This window comes from Euprymna scolopes, chromosome 12 (genome assembly GCF_053919585.1).
Source record: "Euprymna scolopes isolate OS-2025 chromosome 12, ASM5391958v1, whole genome shotgun sequence".
Lineage (NCBI taxonomy): Eukaryota > Metazoa > Mollusca > Cephalopoda > Sepiida > Sepiolidae > Euprymna > Euprymna scolopes.
In genome coordinates, this window is record NC_136493.1 from 155170260 (window position 1) to 155193742 (window position 23483).

The 23483-nt window shown below is 36.3% G+C and overlaps 1 protein-coding gene across 1 annotated transcript in view; it reads left to right on the plus strand.

The window, feature by feature from the left end:
- The first annotated feature begins 18569 nt into the window (after positions 1-18569).
- The window catches only part of LOC145291573 (galactoside alpha-(1,2)-fucosyltransferase 2-like), a 77568-nt gene continuing 72654 nt past the window's right edge, over positions 18570-23483 (plus strand). Inside the window, exon 1 of the mRNA XM_080137649.1 lies at positions 18570-18785. The gene's annotated coding sequence lies outside the window, so the exon portion shown is untranslated. The remainder of the gene's footprint in view (positions 18786-23483) is intronic.

The following is a 23483-nucleotide window of genomic DNA, read 5'->3' on the forward strand; positions in this document are numbered from 1 at the left end:
TGCCTTATTCACTGTAAGTAAATTAGATGAATAAGATAGGATTAGAGAGAGGGATAGGTAGAGGGAGTGATAGAATGATAGAGATAGAGAGAAAGAGAGAGGGAAATAGAGAAAGATAGAGAGTGGTAGATAGATAGATAGATAGATAGATAGAGGGAGGTGGAGGAAAAGAGAGTGAGAAAGAAAGAGATACAGAGAGAGGGAGAGAAAGATTGATAGAGAGTGAGAGATAGAAAGGGGAGAAAGAGAGAGAGAGAGAGAGGGGAAGGGAAAAGAGATAAACGGGTAATAAAGAGATAAAGATAGATAGATAGAGAGAGAGAGAGAGAGAGAGAGAGAGAGACAGACAGACAGACATACATACAGACAGACAGACAGACAGAGTAAGTCACCGGCATGTTCATTTTTCAATACCGCTATTCGTTTATACTTCTTACACAATTATATTGCAACAGTAAATACAAATTTTTAAAGACTCAGTTATTTTTTATGTTGAAATATAATTGTATAAGAAGTATAAACGAATGAATTAGTTTAACGTAGTATATATATATATATATATATATATATATATATATATATATATATATATATATATATATATATATATATATATATATCGACAACTGAAGCAACGAATCACGTGACTAATTCTTACAGTAAAGTCAAAATCGATATTTTTCGCATTTGTCAGAACATAGGAATTTTTATTTTTATTAATATTTGGTAGTAAATATATCAAAATAAATAATATTAGTGTAATAGCAAAATAGTAAAACAATCGCTAAGATAAAAATGAAAAAGCTAATTTTTGTCGCGTTCAAAATGATCGACTTTTGAGATTAAAAAAAGTTTTTTATATTGTAATATTTTTTTTTTTTATCTAAAAACACGTTTGGATTATTTAAAAACTCTATCGGAAAATGTCAAGGCAATCGGTTCAGTATTTTATTTAAATAGTAGATACGTAACAAACATGCATTTCCATATATATATATATATATATATATATATATATATATATATATATATATATATATCTTATAAAACTGTACTTTGTATTAAAAATACTGGTTCTTAGTCAATTTTGTTAATATATCTAAATTTACCGATAAAACAATATCTTCCAAGTACACCAAAAAAATATTTTAAAAATTATACTTATAAAAATGTTAGCAAAAACAATTCATTGTAAAACAAATATTGTTTCGGAGATGGGTATATTTGCCGATGACACCACTCTCTATAACAGATATGAGGGGAAAACAAATGAACACATATCCAAGAAAATGGCAGAAACACTAGAGGATGACCTCCAATCCGTAGTGGAATGGGGACAAAAATGGTTGGTCTCATTCAATGCTGCTAAGACTAAGCTTGTTTCCTTCAATAACTACAAGAAACCTTCTCTACCACCAATAGCAATGGCCAAGAGCACATTGCCTGAAAGTACTTCTTTTAAACTCCTCGGTCTAACGTTTACAGGGAATATGAACTGGAATAGATACATTGAGAGCATTGCCAATGCTGCTGCAAGGAAGGTTGGCTCCCTCTACCGTGCTAGAAAACTACTTACGCCTGACAGTATCCTATACCTCTATAAGGCAACCATTTGCCCATGTATGGAGTACTGTTGTCACATCTGGGCTGGTGCATCTGCTGCTTGTCTCTCGCTCCTGGACAGGGTTCAAAAAAAGAGTCGCCAACCTGATAGGTCCTGAACTGTCATCTAGGTTTCAACCTCTGTCCCATCGACGAGATGTTGCATCCCTCTGCCTGTTCTACAAATACTTTAATGGTGAATGCTCTGACGAACTGCAAACAATTGTACCTCCCCGACGTAACTACCCCCGACAAACCCGACAAGCTACTAAGTCCCATCCCTTTACAGTGGAGATCCCTAGGTGCAAGAAAGCCTTTTACTCCAATAGTTTCTTCCCCAGAACTGCGGGTCTTTGGAACTCCCTTCCGGGATTCTGCTTTCCCAACTGCAATGATATGCAGAAGTTCAAGCGTAATGTTAACAAACATCTTTCTACTCTTCTCCCTTCATAATGACCCCGCTAATTAATTCCCTAATAGTAGCCCCCTGCTTCAAAGTGGCACTGTGCCTTGTTTGGGGTGAAAATTAAAAAAAAAAAAAAAAAAAAAAAACTTGTATCATCAAATATTCGAAGTAGATTATTAAACGTCACAATAACAAACTCAAAAAGAGGTAAACATGTGAAAAAAAAACCCATCGTAGTGAAGAGTCGATGACGATAATTTATGATTCGTTTGAACGACTAAAACCTTAAGTTACACTAGAACAAAAACGCTCTAACAACTCTGCAAAATAAGCATCTCTAACTTTGGACATTGAACCCCCCCAGTGTATATCTTCTGTAAGAAGTGAAATTTCAAAAGGAAATGTTCAAATATAATACACCCCTCACGAACAGAATGAATTAACCCCGAAAAGGACTATAAATAGTTTGAGTTATTTGGATTATTCGTACTACTATGCATTGTTAGTTCTAATAATCCAAATTGTCAGTCCGCATTCTCAATAAATAACTATCGATCTCGTGTCCCGGCATTGTTTGAAAATCATTTTTTTTTTTTTACACAGTGATCACCACTTATCAAGGCCCGGAAGCCACTCAGGGATAAGGGTTATTGCAAGTACATTAAGTTAGTGAGGAGATTTGCTGAAGTGTTTACTTAAGGGGGCGGTTCATTAGGAATTTGTTAACATTGGACTTTAAGACATCCAAGTTGTAGTCCGGAGGGAAGCAGGCAGACGGAACAGAGTTCCACAGGCGTGCAGTTCTAAGAAAGAAGCTTTGTTCATGGAATCCGCGTTTTGATTTAGGCACAGATATAGAGTGGGGGAAATTTTTCACAGTGGATTCAGCTAGACGGGTGTTTTTCGTGAAAAATCTGTAAACAACCAATTATATTGCTCGGACAGTAAGAAAGGAAGCGTAAGGAAGCAGTGCGTATTCAACCAAGGTATATATTACAAGCAAAAGATAAATAACACGGAATTTTAAAACGAAACATTAACGGTTTTATCTGATAAGTGGCTCTAATGAAGCAGATTTCTCAGTGTCCAATAGGAGACTGACAGTAGATTTTTGCCAGAGTGCAATCTATTCCTACCTCCTAAAATTATGATTATTTGGGGAGAGAGATTTGGTCGGATTTAAAGTAGGAAAGTATGAAGTCGAATGAAACTGAGTGATAATTTCCGGAAACACGCCCCATGCATTGCCAGGAAAGATGATCACATTGGAATAAGGTGTAGCGTCTGGGTTTACAGTCCTATAATGTCTGATTCGAGTGGGAAAATAACTCTATTTTATTATTATAGTAAATGCGTATTCGTATTTGTTCTTAAGTAATAAATAAAATAATTATAACCATTATAATACTTAATGATAGGCACACTGAAGAAATCCCCGTTAATAACTTCTTGAAAACTACTGCATTCTGTTAAAAAGTGTACATGCATGCATCTAAAAATGGTTAAAAATATACAATATGGAATAAACAGACAAACTGTTTTGAAACCACGTTAAGATGCACATATTTTTATTAAAAAAAAACTCATTCGATTGTTTTATCGTGAAATATTTCTTATTAATTTCGGATAGTAAAATATCCATCGTCAGAACTAGAAATATTTTTTTTCGTAAATCTGTGACTAATATTATTGTATCGAGGTTGTGTGTTGATGTTGTTGCATGCAGTACTATAGAAAATAACTCTTTATTTTAAGATATTTTGGCGCGTGACTACTGCAATAAATAAGAATCGACAAAAAGTTCTTAGAAGCATCTTTAATAAAACGCAAAAATTTGAAATAAACAGAAAAACTCTTTCTTTCTCCTGAATCAGCACTGCTTTATTCTACGAGGGGGGGGGGGTGAAGTAAGTAATGCCCCTGATCCACTTCCCATAGAAGTAGAGCAACGAAACTTGGCACAGTTATTAGTCTTTCTCTACATAGGAACCACACAGAGTTATGTATTTCTCCCATCGTTTGATGCAGCTCTGGATACCGTTTTTGTAGAACACCCCAGGTTAGTCCTCCAACCACGACGTGACTTCAGAAATCAAGGCTGCATAATCTGGGAAACGCTTTCCTTTCAAAAACAACTTCATGGCTGGGAAGAGGTGAAAGTCAAAGAGTGCAAGGTCAGGAGAGTAGGGAGGATGGGGAAGGATTTCATATCCACATGCCCGTGCTTCTGATCTGGCGACATGCGAGTTGTGGACCAGAGCGTTGTCCTGCAGGAGGAGGGTACCTTTGCTGATCTTGCCCCACCTCTTGATTTTCATAGCTTCCCTTAATTCCCTCAAAAGTGAAGCATAATAGGCTCCTGTAATTGTGCTACCCTTAGCCATGAAATCTGTCATCACTACTCTGTCCTGGTCCCAGAAAACTGTGAGCATGACCTGGCCAGCGGAGGGCTGTACCCTTGCCTTCTTTGGAAGTGGTGAGTCCAAGTGCTTCGACTGCATTGACTGGGCTTTGGTCTCTGGATCATAGTGATGGACCCAGGTGTCATCCTGTGTAATCAGTCTTTTGAAAAACTTTGACTCATGTTCTTGGCACATCTCCAAATTCATCCTCGAGCACTCAACGCGTTCTCGCTTCTGGAATGGTGTGAGCAACCTGGGAATCCATCTGGAAGACACCTTATGCATATGCAAATAGTCATGAATGATAGTTTCCACAGACCCTGTACTAATATTGACATCTTGAGCTATTTGGCGAATAGTAATGCGCCGAACTTCCAAAATGGCAGCCTCAACTTGACGGACAGATGGCTCATCAATGGCAGAAGTGGGGCGACCAGGTCTGAGAGCTGTTTCCACAGACTTCCAGCCATGTTTGAATTCACGATGCCAGCGTTTTACAAGGTCATATGATGGGGCATTATCACCATGAGTTTCTTTCATTTCATCAAAAGTCTCCTGTGGTGTGCGTCCTTTCAAATACAAAAACCGGATCGCTGCTCGACATTACACAGGCTCCATTTCACACCTGACTCAGTTCAAACACCTGTAAAACAGAAACCACAATTAGTTCAGAGCTGTAATTTGCCACATAACCCATAGAGATATAAATCATTGCACATGCAAAATTTCAGCTAGATCAGAAAGCTGGAAGTGGGTCAGGGGCATTACTTATTGCACGCCCCTTGTAATAACAAAAAGTACAAGACGACTGAAACAATGCCCAGATAAATGGAGAGCACATACAAGACATGGCGTTTCCTGTTACCCATATTAGTATTGACTCAGATCCACGTCGCTTAATCCTACTGATCCAGCGGATACCAGTTTGCAACGTGAGTATGTCGTATGCAGGCTGTGGATATAGGTTCACTGCCATTCACATCTTAAATCGACGCGTTCATCCGATGTGCCATCATTTGAAACGTTTGTAATTAAAAAATTCAAATTTCTTTCATGTGTTGCATTGACAACATTCACTGCGGAATTTGATATAATTCATATCGTGTTCTTCGGATAAGAGACTAAAAATGAATCTCACTGGGCAGGCGGGAAAGTTTAGAGGATAGTAAAAGTGATGGAAACTTTCCCAGAAGATGAGTTTAGTAATATCATTCTAGCAATGTGAGGATTAAATCTGAAGTAAAGCGATCAGAAAAAAGGTATAGATTCTGTGCTATGCAACTGCAAAAAAGCGAAAAGATATGCGCATCTAATATGAGAGGCGAGGCTTGCAGATTTCAATAGAATGGCAATGTACTGCTTACAAAATGATGGAAAATAATTGAACATTTTAAAATTCTACAGCAAAATCGGGAACAAAAAATGTAAATCTTGAGAAAACAAACGAGGTTGAAATTTTACATTTTTGATCCAAATCCGACCAAGTCAAAACGTTTTCAATATCAGGATACTTTCATTAATGACACAGCTTTTGCGTTACGACATCTAACCAGGTGTTTCCGTGAAGAAAACTGGGCTACCAACACTAAGCTTCTTTCCTTTAATAATTACAGCAAATCGTCTCAACCACTAATAGCTATGATTAATGATACATTACCTAAAAGAACTTCGTTCAAACTCTTCGACTTAACATTCTCAGGGAACATGAGTTGGAACAGATACATTGAGGGCAAGGCTGCTGCAAAGATCGTTGGCCCTCTCTACCGTGCTAGAAAGTTACTTACGCCTGGGAGTATCCTGTGCCTCTACAAGGCCACCATTCGCCTATGTATGGAGTATTGTTGTCACATTTGAGCAGGTGCATCTGCTACTAGTCTCTCACTCATAGACAGAGTTCAAAGAGAGTCGCCAACCTATTGGATCTCGCACTGTCAGCTAGGCTTAACCTCTGTCCCATCGACATAAATACCCCCCACAAAGCCCTTGTACCCCCCGACAAATCAGAAAAGCAGTAAAATCCCACCCCTACTCAGTAGAGATCCCCAGATGTCAGAAAACTTTCTACTTTAATAATTTCTTCTCTCGAACTGATATACTTTGGAATTCCCTTCCGGGTTCCGGTGTTCCTGACCGTACTGAAAGAAACAGAAACATGTACATGCGAGTATTACGTTCCTTTCTAAACAATTCACTTCTTTTAAGTAAAAAATAGTCGAGATAAAATCGAAACCAAAACCTAAAGACAGTGAGTCATGTACGATAACCATTAAGTCAGCTTAATACGATCTTTAAAAGGTGTTTACAAACCTACTTATTCTTCACATAAGGTATCTGTTATGAGAACGATTCACGCATGCGAATTCGTGAAACAGTTAGCAAACAGATAAATTCTAACACGTGCCAATTTTTCAATTTTGATCTTTTAGTAGCCATTTTTTTCCGGATGACAACTGATTAAACAGTTTTCTATATGCCTGAATACTCTATATACCAAATTTCAAGTCTGTAGATAAAAAATCGCTATGAACATATAAGTGTCCTCACGCACACACATTTCCCACTTTATTTTTCGGAATGTGAAAGCAAAAAACCGAAAGTCCAAGATTCGAGTTTCGACCTCATTTGGGCTCATCAGTCAGGCATATCCGAACCCGGGATTCGAAACCTGAGCCTCTTGCATGCGAGGCAAGCGCTCTGCCAACTGAGCAAACACACAAGAAGGTCTACTAACTCTACGCACATCAAGCAACTGTCGAAGTTGCTTGATCTGTGTTAGTAGACTTACGGATATATCTAACACGAACCCAAATGAGGGCGAAACTCGAGTCTTGGACTTGGGGTTTGTTGAGTATCATAGCTCTTGTGAACGGCGACGTTGTTTGGCTGTGGAAATAATTATATATATTTATTATATGAAGCAGAAATGTCTGTTAGTGTGTATGTATGTATGTATGTATGTATGTATCTTCGTGAACAGCGCTCCTCCATGCCAACCTGCTCCCAGCCACGTCCTCCCATGTCTCAAGGTCCATGTGAAACTGCTTTAAATTTACTTTGATGTTGTCCTTATACCTCATCTTTTGGCCACCCTGGGCACGCTTTCCCTCAACAAGCTGAGAGTATAAAATCTGTTTTGGGAGGCGGAGATTCGGCATTCTGACAACATGACCAGTCCATCTAAGCTGGCGTTGAGCAACAGTAGCGGTGATAGTAGGAATGTCGGCCTCACCCAGGACGCTGGTGTTGGTGCGTCGGTCCTTCCAACTGATTCTGAGGATTTTTCGGAGGCATCTTTGGTGGTACGTCTCCAGGGTTTTTACGTGCCTCCCGTATGTGGTCCAGGTCTCCGATCCATAGAGAAGAGTGGGCAGCAAGACAGCCTTGTATACCATGATTTTGGTCTTTGCCAGAATGTCACGGTTCTCAAATACTCTCTTCCTTAGCCTTGAGAAAGCCCCACTGGCACAGCTGAGACGGTGTTGTATTTCATCATCTATGTTGGCTTTTGATGATAGGATGCTGCCTAGGTATGGGAAGTGGTCCACATTTTCCAGTCTAGCGTTGTCGATGGAGATGTTTGGGGGTGAGACTGGAGTACTGTTTGGTGATGATTGATGGAGGATTTGAGTTTTTTTTATATTGATTGTTAGTCCTAGCTGTTTGTACGCCCTCGTGAAGGCAACCAGTGTCCACTGTAGGTCCTCTTCTGATAGGGCTACAAGGGCGTTATCGTCTGCATACTGTAGCTTCATAATGGATATGGTGTTCGTTCGACCTTTGGCCCTGAATCTGTTGATGTTAAAAAGTCGCCTGTCAGTTTTGTACATAATCCGAACTCCACGAGGAAGATGTTTGTCCGTGAGATGGAGGATAGCAGTAATGAAGATGGAGAACAGGGTTGGGGCAATGACACATCCCTGTTTCACTCCTGTGTCAACCCTGAAGGGCTCTGTTTCATCTCCACTACTACTGAGGACTGTAGCTGACATATTGTCATGTAGCAGTCTCAGTACCCGAATGTACCTCCCTGGGCATCCAAACCTTGCAAGAACCAGCCAAAGGGCTTGACGGTTCACCGAGTCAAAGGCTTTAGTAAGGTCTATAAAAGCCATGTATAATGGTAAATTTTATAGCAGTGACCTAAATCAAGCTGCTGAGGATAAACGCAAGCACAGAAAGGACAGATTATCAACCAGACACACCCAACCCCACCCCACCACCACTACCTTTATCTGCCCAAATTGCACAAGAAAAATTGGGTCTAGGATTGGGCTCTATGCTCACCTGAGGACCCACAGAAGCTACAACGGGGGGCAGTCTTACTCGGACACGAGTGACCGCCGATGATGATGGTATGTATGTATGTATGCGTGTTTGTATGTCTCGCTAAAACTTTTGAAATCCAAAGCGAATAAGAATGATTCTGGTACTGTCTTAAAAGACGCATTATATGTGAAATTTAGAACAAAATATTCATTTTTTTTTTTACCTTAACGAATGCAGAATCGTTTTTTTTTTTTTGCTTTTAATACCATAAGTGATCAGTAGGGATATGACAAGAGAATATTCTTTTCATTATTTTGGCTCTCGGGTATATATCAATTAATATCTTATATGCTTTTAGGTAGAGTTATGTGGTTCTCGATTGATTAACCCTGTCTAACTGTGTCGGATATATACTTGAGAGTCAAAACGATAAAAAGAATATTCTCTTGTCATAGCCCTAGTGATCAGCAACATATTTTAAAAACATAAAATATCGTCTATTTTGGTTAAAGAAAGACTTTTGCGGTTTACGGACTGTGCCGAAGCATACAACCAGAAAGTTAAAGTCGTTATGCTTTTGCATTTATACATGGGTTAAAATAGTTTTTGTAAAATTTAATCCTGGAATTTAGATTCATACTTTGCATTATTTATACGAGGGCAAGATACTTTTTTTTAACCACCGTATTAAACACGAAAAATCAGCGCCGTATTCCCCCTTCCAAAATGGCACCGCTGAAAGGGCATGGCGAACCCTTTTTGAGATGACAAGATGCCTACTTACTGAATCGAAATTAGCGCATAGTTTATGGACATACGCTTTAATGGCAGCAGCATATATCAGAAATAGATCGTTCAATAAGAAGCTAGAAAAAGCGCCGTATGAAGCGTTTTGCGGTGTAAAACCTAAAATGAACAGAATGCATCTATTTGGTTCTGATTGTTTTGCATTTATAGAAAACACCAGTAAACTAAATACTAAAAGCCAAAAAGGTACTTTCGTAGGTTACGATAAAAATAGTCCGGTATATTTAATCTACTTCTCAAACCAAAATTCCATAAAAAGGATTAGATGTGTAAAATTCAATGATACATTAAATTTAAAAAATGGCGATCCAGTGGATGAAAAACGTGAAATATTACCTAGCATCTTAATCGATCACAATGAAAATATTAATAACGACGACAATTACAGTAGAACTTCTGACGAAAATATTAACCAGACACGTCGATACCCAATAAGGGAGCGAAAAAGGCCAGACTTCTTACAAAATGAAAAGATACAAGATTACGCCGTGGATTACTGTTATTCGTTGAACAGCGCACCGGAAAGTTATTATGAGGCGATTAATTAAGAAAATCACCAAGAATGGGAACAAGCCATGGTATCCGAATTGAAAGCTTTATCTGAAAATAACATATATGAAATAGTGGCAAAAACCAACAGATAAAAATATAATTTCTTCACGCTGGTTTTTTTCCAAAAAAAATCACAGCTTCTGGCAGTGAAACTTTTAAAGCAAGATTTGTTGCAAAGGTTTTTCACAAATTTCTGGAGTGGAATATTTTGCAACGACAAATTTAGCGACAATTAGAATTTTATTACAACTTGTTGCTGAATACAATTTAAAAATACATCAAATGGATGTAAAAATGCTTATTTAAATGCTCCGATTGACTGTGAAATCTACATTTACCCTCCAGAGGGATTTAAAATGAAAAATAAAAATTGGGTGTGGAAATTAAATAATATATGGACTAAAACAAAGTGCACACAATTGGAATTTAACACTCCATAATTATTTAATAGAACAGGAATTCAAACAATGTCCCATGGACGCATGCGTGTATACCAAACATGTAAGTAATAAATTGTTGATTTTGTTTTTTTTGGGTTGACGATATATTACTTGCCTCAAACTGTGACAACACTTTAAAAGACGTTAAAAATGAATCAAATAAAAAATTTAAAATGGCCGATCTTGGACGACTGTCATGGTTCCTTGATATAAAATTTACCTGTGAAAATGAAACTATAACTATGGACCAATCACGATATATTGAAAAAATTCTACTCAAGTTCGGAATGTAAGATTGTAAGCCGCGTTCAACTCCCATCGAAATGGACATAAATAAAAATATAGGGACCGAAACAAAATCCATAGATAATCGAATATACAGGGAAACTAGATGACTGCAACAAGGCCTGACATATATTACACTGTAACAAAGGTATTCCAGAACTTATCGAAACCGACAATTAAAGACCTTAATCGTGCAAAACAAATCCTTCGTTACCTAAAAGGAACCAAGGAACAATCTTTAATATTTAAAAAGTCTACATATCCTCTAAATTTAGATGGTTTTTCGGATTCAGATTGGGGTAACTCTGAGGATAGAAAATAGTATAGTGGGGTATTGTTTTAGACTGTCAAAGACTGGACCGATGATCTATTGGAAAACTAAAAAGCAACAAATTGTTGCCCTTTCTACTTGTGAAGCAGAATATTTGGCTCTTACTCATTCCGTGCAGGAGGCAATTTTTCTAAACATCCTTCTAAGATCTATTTTAAAACCAGATCTAAGTAAAAAACCTATAGTAATTCATTGTGATAATCAGAGCAGTATCTTATTAGCAAATAATTCTATGATTCATCAAAGGTCGAAACATATTGATATCAGATATCATTTTATAAGGGATGAAATAAGGAAAAAATCTATTACTCTTATGTGACGTCTGAAAATAATATAGCCGACATTTTCACTAAATCTGTAAAAAGAATAAAATTAAGACATTTTATAACCGAACTTTTTGGAATCTAATTATGAATAAATCTCTTTTCAGAAACCCAAAAAGAGAAGCATAAACAGTCAAAATCACCCCCACCCCACAAATTGTAAATTGTCCCGGACACGACGTTAAACTGCGACCATTTCTACCTTACTAACCAAATTAACAAACTAATACTTAACACAATGTTTCCAGTTTTTGTTGAAAAAAAGTACCTTGTTAAAACCTTTTCTTTATAAATTTCTTATTTGTCAAATAATTTTTTTGTATCTTTTTTTTTGGCAAACATTTGTTAAAAAAAGAAAAAGAAAAAAATGTATATTTGTGAATTTTTGTGCATGTTTATATGTATTTGAAAAGTATTCTATTTGTATGTTTATATATATTTGAAAAGTGTTTATTTTTATATGTATCAAAAAACCAAAAACCAAAACAAAATAAAAAACTCAATGTCATAAAAAAATTGCTTCTTTTTGCACACATTATACCAATATATTAATTCTTCTTGACCAATGAGAATAAAGACAAATTCCCCCAAAACAAGAGGAAAAAAAACAACAAAATGTGGCACAAGGCCGGAAAGTAGGAGCCCTACAGGCTCCCCTAAAGAAACGGCACTCCTGCAATTTTAAAAATTGCCTGAGTAAACCCGTCAGCATTCCCCGTTCGGGGCGCCTAAGGCAGTAAGCAATAAACTTGCCCCACCGGAAAGCCCGGTGGCAAAGCCTGGGAGGGTGGGCCTTCTAGGTATTACCCATTTACCTAGGCGATGTACCTCAGTCCAACAGGTGCTGGGCCGGTTCCCGGCCCCTTACCTGTTGGACTGAGTGTCAAGTGACGAATCCTTGACGTGTACTACCCTGTCTCCCTGCAGCCGAAGCCGCTAGGAGACCTTCCCCATCAGACGAAGTGATGGGGGTATATATTTAAATGCTACCCACATCAGCATTATGTGGCACAAGGCCAGAAAGTGGGAACCCCGCAGGCTCCCCTAAAGGAGGGGCACTCCTGCAATTTTAAAAATTGCCTGAGTAACCCCGTCGGCATTCCTCGATCGGGGCGCCTAAGGCAGCAAGCAATAAACTTGCCCCACCGGAAAGCCCCGTTGCAAGGCCGGGGAGGGTGGACCTCCTAGGTATTACCCAGGCGGCGTACCTCAGTCCAACAGGTGCTGGGCCGGTTCCCGGCCCCTTACCTGTTGGGCTGAGTGTCAAGTGATGAATCCTTTATTTTTACTACCCAATCTCCCTGCAGCCGAAGCCGCTAGGTGACCTTCCCCATCAGACGAACTGACGGCTGTGCTAAACAACCAATGAAAACGTTTCAAAATTATTATAAAAATTGTTGAATTTTGAATTCAATCAGTTCGCCGTTAACTACGCCACGAACCGCATTTGATTCTTGGCCGCCATCTTGGTTACTGATCTGAACTACGCCGCCATCTTTGTTCAACACAATGTCTCAAAACTTAACAATATATATATATATATATATATATATATATATATATATATATATATATATATATATATATATATATATATATATATAACCCTAACACCCTCTCTTTCCGAGGGCCGAGCCAAATCCGTCGCTATCCTGTTTCTCGGGAGCATACTTGTGATGTACTTCTGGCCGTGTTCGTCACTCCCAGCTCACAGGACCATAGATGCAACCCAGCAGAGCTACATTCTTACTTGTCTCGTGGTGGACCCCTCGAGGGTGACCAGACTCTCACTGGTCACTGAAAAATATCTCTTAGGGTCATGCACGTTTCGCCCCCCCCGCAGGCGGGGTGAGAGCGATGTGGACGCCTCGATGCCAGCTAGTAAAAAAAAGGACCCTAACTCTAAAAAGCCAATCGTTTTTATCAAATCGGTAATTCCTCCTTCCACCCTTTTGGAGTTATTCTTTCTTTTTCTTTTAGAGCTTATCTCTACCAGACCTCAACTCCCACCTGCACTGAGGTTTTTTACTTGTTACCAATTAGGCATGATTAGTCACCCAGGTCGAACAATGCCTGGCGGCGACCCCTACTTTTTGAGCCCCCATTCTTCATCTCGCTCAACAGAGATTTTAATAACAACCTTTCCGTTGTTGATAGATGTCATCTCGTTTGTCTTTCTCTTAAAAACCCCACCCCGGCACTGATGTGATAAGCGATAACTATTTATTTCCTATTGAAATATTTTATTTCTTCTGGACATTTTTCATAAACATCTGTTTTTCCTTGACCAAGTGTCAGCATGTCCCCCCTAACCATACCTCATCCTCTCCCATCTTCTCTTCCTCTATTTGAAAAGAAAGATCATCTGGTGTCTCCAGGGATCTCGTCATATATATATATATATATATATATATATATATATATATATATATATATATATATATATATATATATTAAATTAAAAAGGTGTCAAAATGAAAGTTACATATAACGTTATAAAACTATTAGGTCAGTGAGGACAAAAATGAGAAGAAAATGGAAAAGAACCTTTGGTGTTTCAAAGCTAAATGCTTCTCACCAGGGCAGGTTTGCTTTATAAAGAAAATATTCTGTTTTAAACTCATTTTTAACTCATTGTATATCTATCTATGTATGTATTTCTGTCTCTCACTCACTCTCTCTCTCTCTCTCTCTCTCTCTCTCTCTCTATATATATATATATATATATATATAACTACTTCATTTACTCACATAAAATTAATATACGAAAGTATAAATTTATGTAAACTTTTTACTTCAAAAGTGCTCAATACGTAGGTAGAGCTAGTTAGTAAGTTATAAAATATATATGGCGATTAAGCTATACTGAATATTCCGCGCTTCATCCACTTTAGGACTCTTCAGGCTTAGGCGGTATGCGCATAAGCCTGAAGAGTCATAGAGTGGATGGAACGCGGAATATTCAGTGTAGCTTAATCGCCATATATATTTTATAACTTATATATATATATATATATATATATATATATATATATATATATATATATATATATATATATCCGAAATTAGTATATTTGGGCAGCATTTTTTCTTTTATGCACGTTTAATAAAATAGCACAGATAACTCTTGCTTGTTTTTCTTGTAATCCTCCTTTTCTCTTTGCCGGACCATTTCCCGAACGTTTTTTTTTTTCGAGTGAAAAAAGAAATTTCCCATAATCGCGAACGTTTTCGACGTCCATTGGTCATCCTCAGGCGAGTAGTAAAAAATAAAAAATGATAAAAAATGAAATTGAAAAATGAAAATAGCGAGATGAAATGAAAAGCCGATTAAAAGACGATTAAACGCTTAAAACCACTAAAATACTCAAAAGCACTTGAACGTTCCCTCCGTTTCATTTTGAGTCTGGTTAATCGTTGGTTTATTAATGTGGATTAGCAATGCCTCAAAGATTGGAAGTCGCACCTCGCAATATGAGACAGTTAAAATGGCCGTGTTTTTTTAAATTAATATCTCTCTGAATTCAGTTTTAGGGGTGATTTTGAGTATTTTAGTGATTTTAAGCGATTTTAATCGTCTTTTAATCGTCTTTTTATTTCATCTCGTTATTTTCGTTTTTCAATTTCATTTTTTATTTTTTATATTTTACTACTCGCCTGAGGATGACCAATGAAGGTCGAAAACCATCGCGATTATGGGAAATTTCTTTATCCACTCGAAAAAAAAAACAAAAAACGTTCGGGAAATGGTCCGGCAAAGAGAAAAGGAGGATTACAAGAAAAACAAGCAAGAGTTATCTGTGTTATTTAATGAAACGTGCATATATATATATATATATATATATATATATATATATATATATATATATATATATATATATATATATATATATACTAGTTGGACGCCCGGCGTTGCTCGGTCATACAATACGCTTAAACATGGTAGTTTAATTTATACAGATCGTATATGTATTATTGTAGAATCAATCCTCTATTCCGAGGAATAATTTACCTGGTGGACTAATTCGCAAAAATACATAAATAAATAAATAAAAAATATGAAATAAAAATAAAAGAATAATAATGATAATGTCGTCCATTAAATTTCGTTTGTGTTACAATATCACGTCAGCTGATATTTAGGCTTGAAGATAAATGCCCTGAAAAAGTCACTTCTGATTACTGTTTAGTTTTCAAATATACAAACGAAGAAATAATTTGCGGCGATTTCAAATGGTATCTCTTCTTTTATAATAAATTGAACGCATTAATAAGAAAAAATTAAAATAAAATGGTGAGGTATACCCGGGCTTGAACAGGGGAACCAGTTGATCTGTAGTCAAACGCTAATCTTTTTGATGTCAATAATTCTATTTTATAAGAATAAATGATTTGCTAAGATTTTATTATCTCTCTTGCCAGTGTAACGTAATATATTCCTCTTTAAAATATTTTCTTTTTTATTTAAGAAAGACTATTTTTAGGATCGTTTTGTTTCGATACTTATCGCATGAATTTCTGTACAAAACATATCTAAGAACACTGCCAGACATATAAATTACCTTTGTGTGAAATTTGCAAAAGATAGGCTCAGGCATTTTGGAACCTATGAGGAACGAACTCACACACACGCACCCAAAGTGACTTTTACATGATATAACTCCAAATCTGTTTGTGTGTTCTCTATAAAAAGGTGATAGAATCTACATAAAATCTAAAACCGTGCTCTTACGATGTTATTCCACACTTGAACCCAGACCACGCCGGATAACCCTGCTAGAACTACAGAAATTCATAGAAAATATCGCGAATGAAGTCGGGAAATTAAAAATCATAATTGAGTGATCGTGCAATACGTGATGAATAATATTTTCTTAACGGAATGAATTTGTGAACTAGAATATATAAACTATTTAAAAGATGTAATGTTTTTGTTCTTTTTGAAAACCAATCTCCAGTGTCGTTTTTTTTTGTTCTTCTTTACATGGGAGTTACCACTTAACAAGGCGAAAGGCCACTCGACGATAAGGGTTAATGTGTGTACGGTAGTCACTGAGACAACAGCGTATCAATAGTTACTGTTGGCAATAGGGTAGAAATGGATTATTTAGGCGGAGAGCAACAAGACCTTGTTTACATTGGATTTGTAGTCAGTTGGAAAACATGTTAGCTGAATAGAGTTCCACCGGCGGGCAGTTCTAGGAGAGAAGTTTTATTCATGGAATTTGCGTTTAGATTTAAGCACAGATAGAAAATGGCGGAAATTGTTGATAGTGGTTGTAGCTAGACGAGTGTTTTTTTGTGAAATTTTGGCAAGGGGGAAGTTATAGATTGAATTATTGAACCATAGATTGAATTATTGAACTATAGATTGAAGCTCAGATAAGCACTTACCATGAAAATAACGACAGACCAAAGACAGTCTCGCAATGTCTCTGCTGTGGGAAAGATGTTGCAGGGAAGAAAAAAGCGCAACTAAATTTTGAACTTTCTCAAGTCAGGATAGAGTCTCTGAGGATCTTCCGTCCAGATATGGCAACAGTACTCCATTTTAGGACGTATCTCGTTCTTATACAGGTAGAGAATTGCGTCGGGAGTTAGATACCTTCTGGAGCGGTAAAACGACGCAACCATCTTTCCGTCGACTTTGGAAACATTTAAGTATTCTGTTTCAGATCAGGAGTAAAGGTCAAACCCAGAAGTTTGTCAAATTAGGAATCCTCTTTTTGACGAGAGTCATTCATATCAATTTGGACCAAGTGGAGATCAGAGCGTTTATGGTGAAAAGATAAAAGCTTAGTTTTGGGTGTGTTAGAATTAATCAACCATTTTTTATCCCACTGCACCACATGCTAAAGGTCTGAAAGAGATCTTAGCTTTTATTGGCTTTTGAAGTGTTTCCATGGATCGTAGTATCATTTGCGTACATGTCGATGAATGAACCTGTAATGTGATTTGGGAGATCATTAATTTGGCCCAGAATGAATTCCTGAGGCACGTTAGCATTGGTTATTTGATTTTCTGACTTTTGTCCATCGACGACTACTTGTATAGACCTATCAGAGAGAAAAAGATTCGATGGTTGAGAAGACATTTCTAGATATTCCATAGTTGTAAATCTTATGAAGTAGACCTTTATGCCAAATCCTATCAAATGTCTTTGATATGTCAAGAGCTATTGCTCTTGAGAAGAAACCCTGTCGATAGATTCACTGATCCTACGTGAAATTACAGTCACTACATCAGCTATAGATTTTGCCGGACGGAAACCATATTGCTTGTCACTGAGTAGGTTGTTTTGCTGAGGTAGTTGACAACTTCTCTATTTAGCTGGATTCCAACAACTTACTCATCACATACAGAAGACTAATTGGACTGGACTGAGATGCAGAAAATCGATCTTCACTATTTTTAAATATTGGTCAAACTAATGAGGTTTTACAATGTGCTGGAAAGCATTTCTTCTTAATGCAACGATTGAACAGCTTTGCAAGAACGGTACTAGTTCCGGTTGCAGCTTTTTGAGTACTATAACTGGAATATTGTCAGGACCAGTTGCTTTGCTGGCATCAAGATTCTTGATGAGTGTGGCAAAATCACGAACAGATATCTGGATGTCGCTCAGATTATTTACAGTTTTGAGAGGAAATTCGGGAAATAGGAGTTCCTGATCGCATAAGGTTGAGTTTGCTGCAGAGTTATTGGCAAAGAGTTTGGCCTTTTTGTCGTCATATGGTAAATGGAGGCAATACCGAAGTTGCAAAATTTCCAACCTCCATTCTCTGGTTGAGTCCTGAGGCAAGGAGAGTATTGTTGAAATAAACAAGAGTTTTTCATACTCCTAAATTATTTCACAACAAATAGAATGTAATCCACTGCTGAAAAGAGGAAATATGGGTTCGTACATTTTTTCTAAGAGTTTTAGTAAAAGGAACGAAGTCGCCCCAACTGAACGTGACACACCGAGCCGATTATACAATGTCATTCACACACACATACATATACATAGACACACAGACACGCAGAGTTACACACACACACACACACACACACACACACACACACACACACACACACACACACACACACACACACACGTTTTTTTACGTTTTGTTTTAAACAGAGCCTCGTTAGTACTCTCACCGTGGTGTCCTGACAAACGAGTGGGTAAAACGGTTTGGAAATTAGTTGTAAAGAAAGAAAATGGATGAAAATGAGGAGGAGGAAGAGGAGAAGGAGAAGAAGACGAAGACCAAAAACGACAAGAACAAAAACAACAACAGCGACGATATTATAAAAATCAAGATGTGAGCGTCACACTGGAAATATAAATGAATGAATGCTTGACATATCGTAAAGACACCGGTACAGGTGAGTAAAAACGATTCGCTATTTTCCCTGATTTTGATTTAAGTTTCTATCATTATTCTCCTCCATCTCTCTCTCTCTTTCTCTCTCTCTCTCTCTCTCTCTCTCTCACACACACACACACACACACACACATATTTATCTATCTATCTATCTATCTATCTATCTATCTATCTATCTATCTATCTCTACACATACACACACATATATATATGTATATATAATTATTACTATAAACGTTTCTGTGTAGCTTAAATGACACAAATATGTGTGTGCATGTATATATATATATATATATATATATATATATATATATATATATATATATATATATATATATATGTAGTTCTCAAAAACTGGTTTCTTCTGCGGGAGACAAACTTTTTTAAATCGCCTGACGAGGACTTGTCGTTTTAGTCAACCATATGTCCGAAACATTAGCATGTCTAGTGTCGCGATCTTGTTATTTTGCATATATTAATAAATATATATCTTGCTCTTCTTTTATTGAGCACTCTTAATAAAACTGTTAAATTCATGAGTTATGTTTCTTCAATACCTATAACTTGGTATATATATATATGAGGTAGTTGCCTGTCTAGCCACACTGATGAGCTGTGAAACAGCGAAACAGTACTGTATGTGGATGACTATATATATATATATATATATATATATATATATATATATATATACACACTTGTGGTAATTAAGCTACACAGAAACGTTAGTCTTTCATTGATTATCTATCTATCTATCTATCTATCTATCTGTCTGTCTATCTATTGAAGTATATTTGTATTTATTTATATCATAACCATACTTATGCACGTGAGTAGAACTGATTAAAAATAATTGGCAGAAATGGGTTTACACAAATTACGCAACCATTCTAAATAAACAATAAATTAATAGCATTGTCATTTGAAGTACACACTAGAATTGGCATTTAAAATAATCACAAATCTCAACATAATTTTAGATGCAAATTAAACAGTCTCTTTAAATAATTACTAAACTCAATACAAGTCATTTGAGATTCTTTGATGATATAAAGAAATTAACATGGACGTTAATGGACATGTCTTGGAACTCCATGATCGCCGATGTCAACTACAAGTCTGGCGCTTATCCAACTAACTGTACATTGCTGTTGAATTTTAAGGGTTAACTAGTTTGATCTCACTAAGGTTTATATTCACTACCTCCCCTTAGGCAATGTTCGTTTTGATTTCAACAAGTACGCGTGCATGACCACAAAATAGAAAAAAGGCAAGGGAAGACAATGACGAACAATAAACCCGATTTTGTCTAATAATATAACTGTTCTGAATAAAATTAGTGTTAGTTTCTAAATCATTTATAAAAACACCTATCCTTGCACGTAGCATAACGTTCACAGCTTTTACTTCTATGCGTTTTCAGTTCTAATCAAAATAAAATATTTTATTTTATGCTTTGAATTGCAAATACAACGAACTTATTTACTTTTCCAGCAACAGGTTTTAAATAACTCTTACCTACTAAATGAATGACGAAAGACAAAAAAATGTCGTAAAGCGACTCGCACGATATTCACATCGTCGCCTGTTTTCTCACGGCCTATTGACGTAAGATTTCCAGCTTAGCAAAGAATGCCAGAATTTCAAATACAGTTTTCCAAGTTTAACCCCCAATCCTCAGTTCGGTGGTTCTTGGTATGCCATCAAGAAACTGCAGCAAGTGGTGTAACCCCAATCTTAGAGCTTACTCCCGTTTTCATTCTGACTTAGACTAGTATACTTGTTCCTAGTTACTTGCCTCCCCGCGAGGGGAATTAGATAAAGATCGGTTTTAATGTGGGGAAAACTCAGCTACCCTAAAAGTGGCACACCACACTGGATTTGAACTTAAATTAAAATTTCTTTAGTCTAGAAAAATTATCCTTCAATGACTGAGGACAGAAAAATGAAATGTAGTATCAGAACAGATACTACAATTTCTTCATAGCCAAAGACTTAATGGTATGTTTATTTCGCCCCACAAAACAAGATGTGATACAAAGTCGTGAACATGGGATTTGAAAATCCAACGTCCTAAGGGAAGTTTACTCTGGCCTTAAAAATATGGTTGAAGGGTGGACCTCCTACAATTGCGCAGGACCTTACAAACCATGGATCAACCCAGGGAGAACAAGTGCTCTCAACAATGACCTACACTCTAGTAGCTTTAGGGCAGAGAGAGAAATCCCTGTTAGTGTCTCGTTTGCAGAGTTTTCATTTACAAAATATTTTTTCTACAAAACAAATATACTTACTCTGATATTGTTTGTTATATTGTTACATACTCACTTTTAACAAACTGTAGTATCTGTTCTGATACTACACTTCACTACACTTCACCTTTTCTGTCCTCGATTAGTGGAGAAGAAATCCTTTTAGACTGAGGCAATTTTTATTCTTGTTCCTATCAAAAATGCTCCTTTTTGGAGAGCTGGATTTTTCCCACATTAAAAACCTACCTTGTGGTTAACTCTGTCCTCGTGGAGAGGCAAGCAAATAGGAACACTTGCAGGACGCAAATAACGTACAAGTATAAAAGAGAGAAAGTCCGGCATAATCGCGTTGACACCACACCGGTTATCGTTAGATCACCAAAGTTAAGCGACGTGGAGTCTGGCCAGTACCAGGTGAGTGACTATTCAGGAATACTGTATATCATATTTCCACGACCAGGATGTACATTCGGCTGGGGACAAATTGTGAATTTCATTTTCCCTGTAAACTTCCTCCTTTGAAGGAAGCTGGCATAGCTCGACAAGGGCTAATATTAAAAACGAGGTTACCAGAAAAGAATAACGTGATGAGAAGTAGGTATATATATATATATATATATATATATATATATATATATATATATATATATATATATATATATATAGAGAGAGAGAGAGAGAGAGAGAGAGAGAGAGAGAAATATAGAGATACAGCAGCGGGATATGTTTTTTTAATACACCACAAATTGCGGAATCGAGCTTTTGCATCTGGCTGAGATTACTTTATAATATAGTCTTCAATATTTATAATATACTTTAGTTTTGCCATCTTCGATTATTTTGGTAAACTTAACTGTAATATATATATATATATATATATATATATATATATATATATATATATATATATATATATATGTGTGTGTGTGTGTGTGCTTCTAAAAAGTGGATTACTACTAAACTACCCATTCACGCTTAGACGGCGCTACCCACTGGACTGACAATACACACTCTCTACTTCGAATAACAAACTCTGCCAAACGACACCATGGCACGTAAAGGGGGGAAAAATTGTATTGTTTAAAAAGAAAATTCCTGATGAAGGCTTTATGAGCCGAAAATTTGAAACTTTAAATAAATATTTTGTTTATTTAAAAAATACAGATACGCACGCGGTTGTCTTTCTAATCTCATATTTCGAATTCCGTTTCCCCGTGCTTCTAAAAAGTGGATTACTACTAATATATATATATATATATATATATATATATATATATATATATATATATATATATATATATATATATATATATATATGTATGTGTGTGTGTGTGTGTGTGACTTCTGTTGCTGGGTTCGAATCTATCGACTGGTGTTAATTGTGACATCCTGCACTGATGATTCCATTATAAAGGATGAAACTCTGATGTATGTAGGTATTTGATAATTATTACTGTATGTAGATATTTAATTATTATTATAGTAAATAATTATCAAAATACATTAAGCACAAATATTAATATATATGAAGAAGAATAAGATTGCCTATAACACAGCACACAGTTATATAAAAGAATTTAGAATTAAATGACACTCCCACCCTCATCTATTATAATTTTAATACAAAACGTTAAAAGGATAAATAAGACAGATTAGTTACCCCCTTAGACCACTAAATAACACGCGTTGTCTCCCCTCAACCGAAAAAAGGTACAGAGGTTAAATAAGATAAATTAATTATCCCCCTTACTCAACCAAAAGCAACGAAAGGCAGACCGGAAAAAAAAGCAAACAACACATAATTACTAAAACGCATTAAAAAAAATTAAAAACAATTAAAAAAGAAGAAAATTCATACCGGATTAAAATAAATAAAACAGGAACTAGCTATAGTCTAATAAATAAAAACATACATCATTATATAAACAAACATATGCGGACCTGAAAAAATATGCCCTGGGGCAGAAAACAAGATGGCTGACGAGAGCCGAACATTATTTACGTGTTACCATTAACGGTTTCCCGTTGTGTTGGGGCTTGAAACCGACGGTACCAATGTTTTTCTGAACTTCTGTAAAACTAATATATATATATATATATATATATATATATATATATATATATAAGAGCAAATAGTTAATAAAACATGTTAAAAAACACTTTGAAAAAGATATTTAATCTGAAAAGGAAACACTTAATAAGTGGATAGTCCTTAATCCGCGGAGTTTCGAAGAAATACTTTCCTTCTCATCAGAGGGTAGGAAAATGCGGGATCGGATTTTGCATACAAAAGTATTTGATGAAACTGCAATTTTTTCGAAACTCCACGGATTAAGGACTATCCACTTATTAAGTGTCTCCTTTTCAGATTAAATATCTTTTTAACTCTTTTTTCAAAGTGTTTTTTAACATGTTTTATTAACTACTTACTCTTATAAGCTCTATCT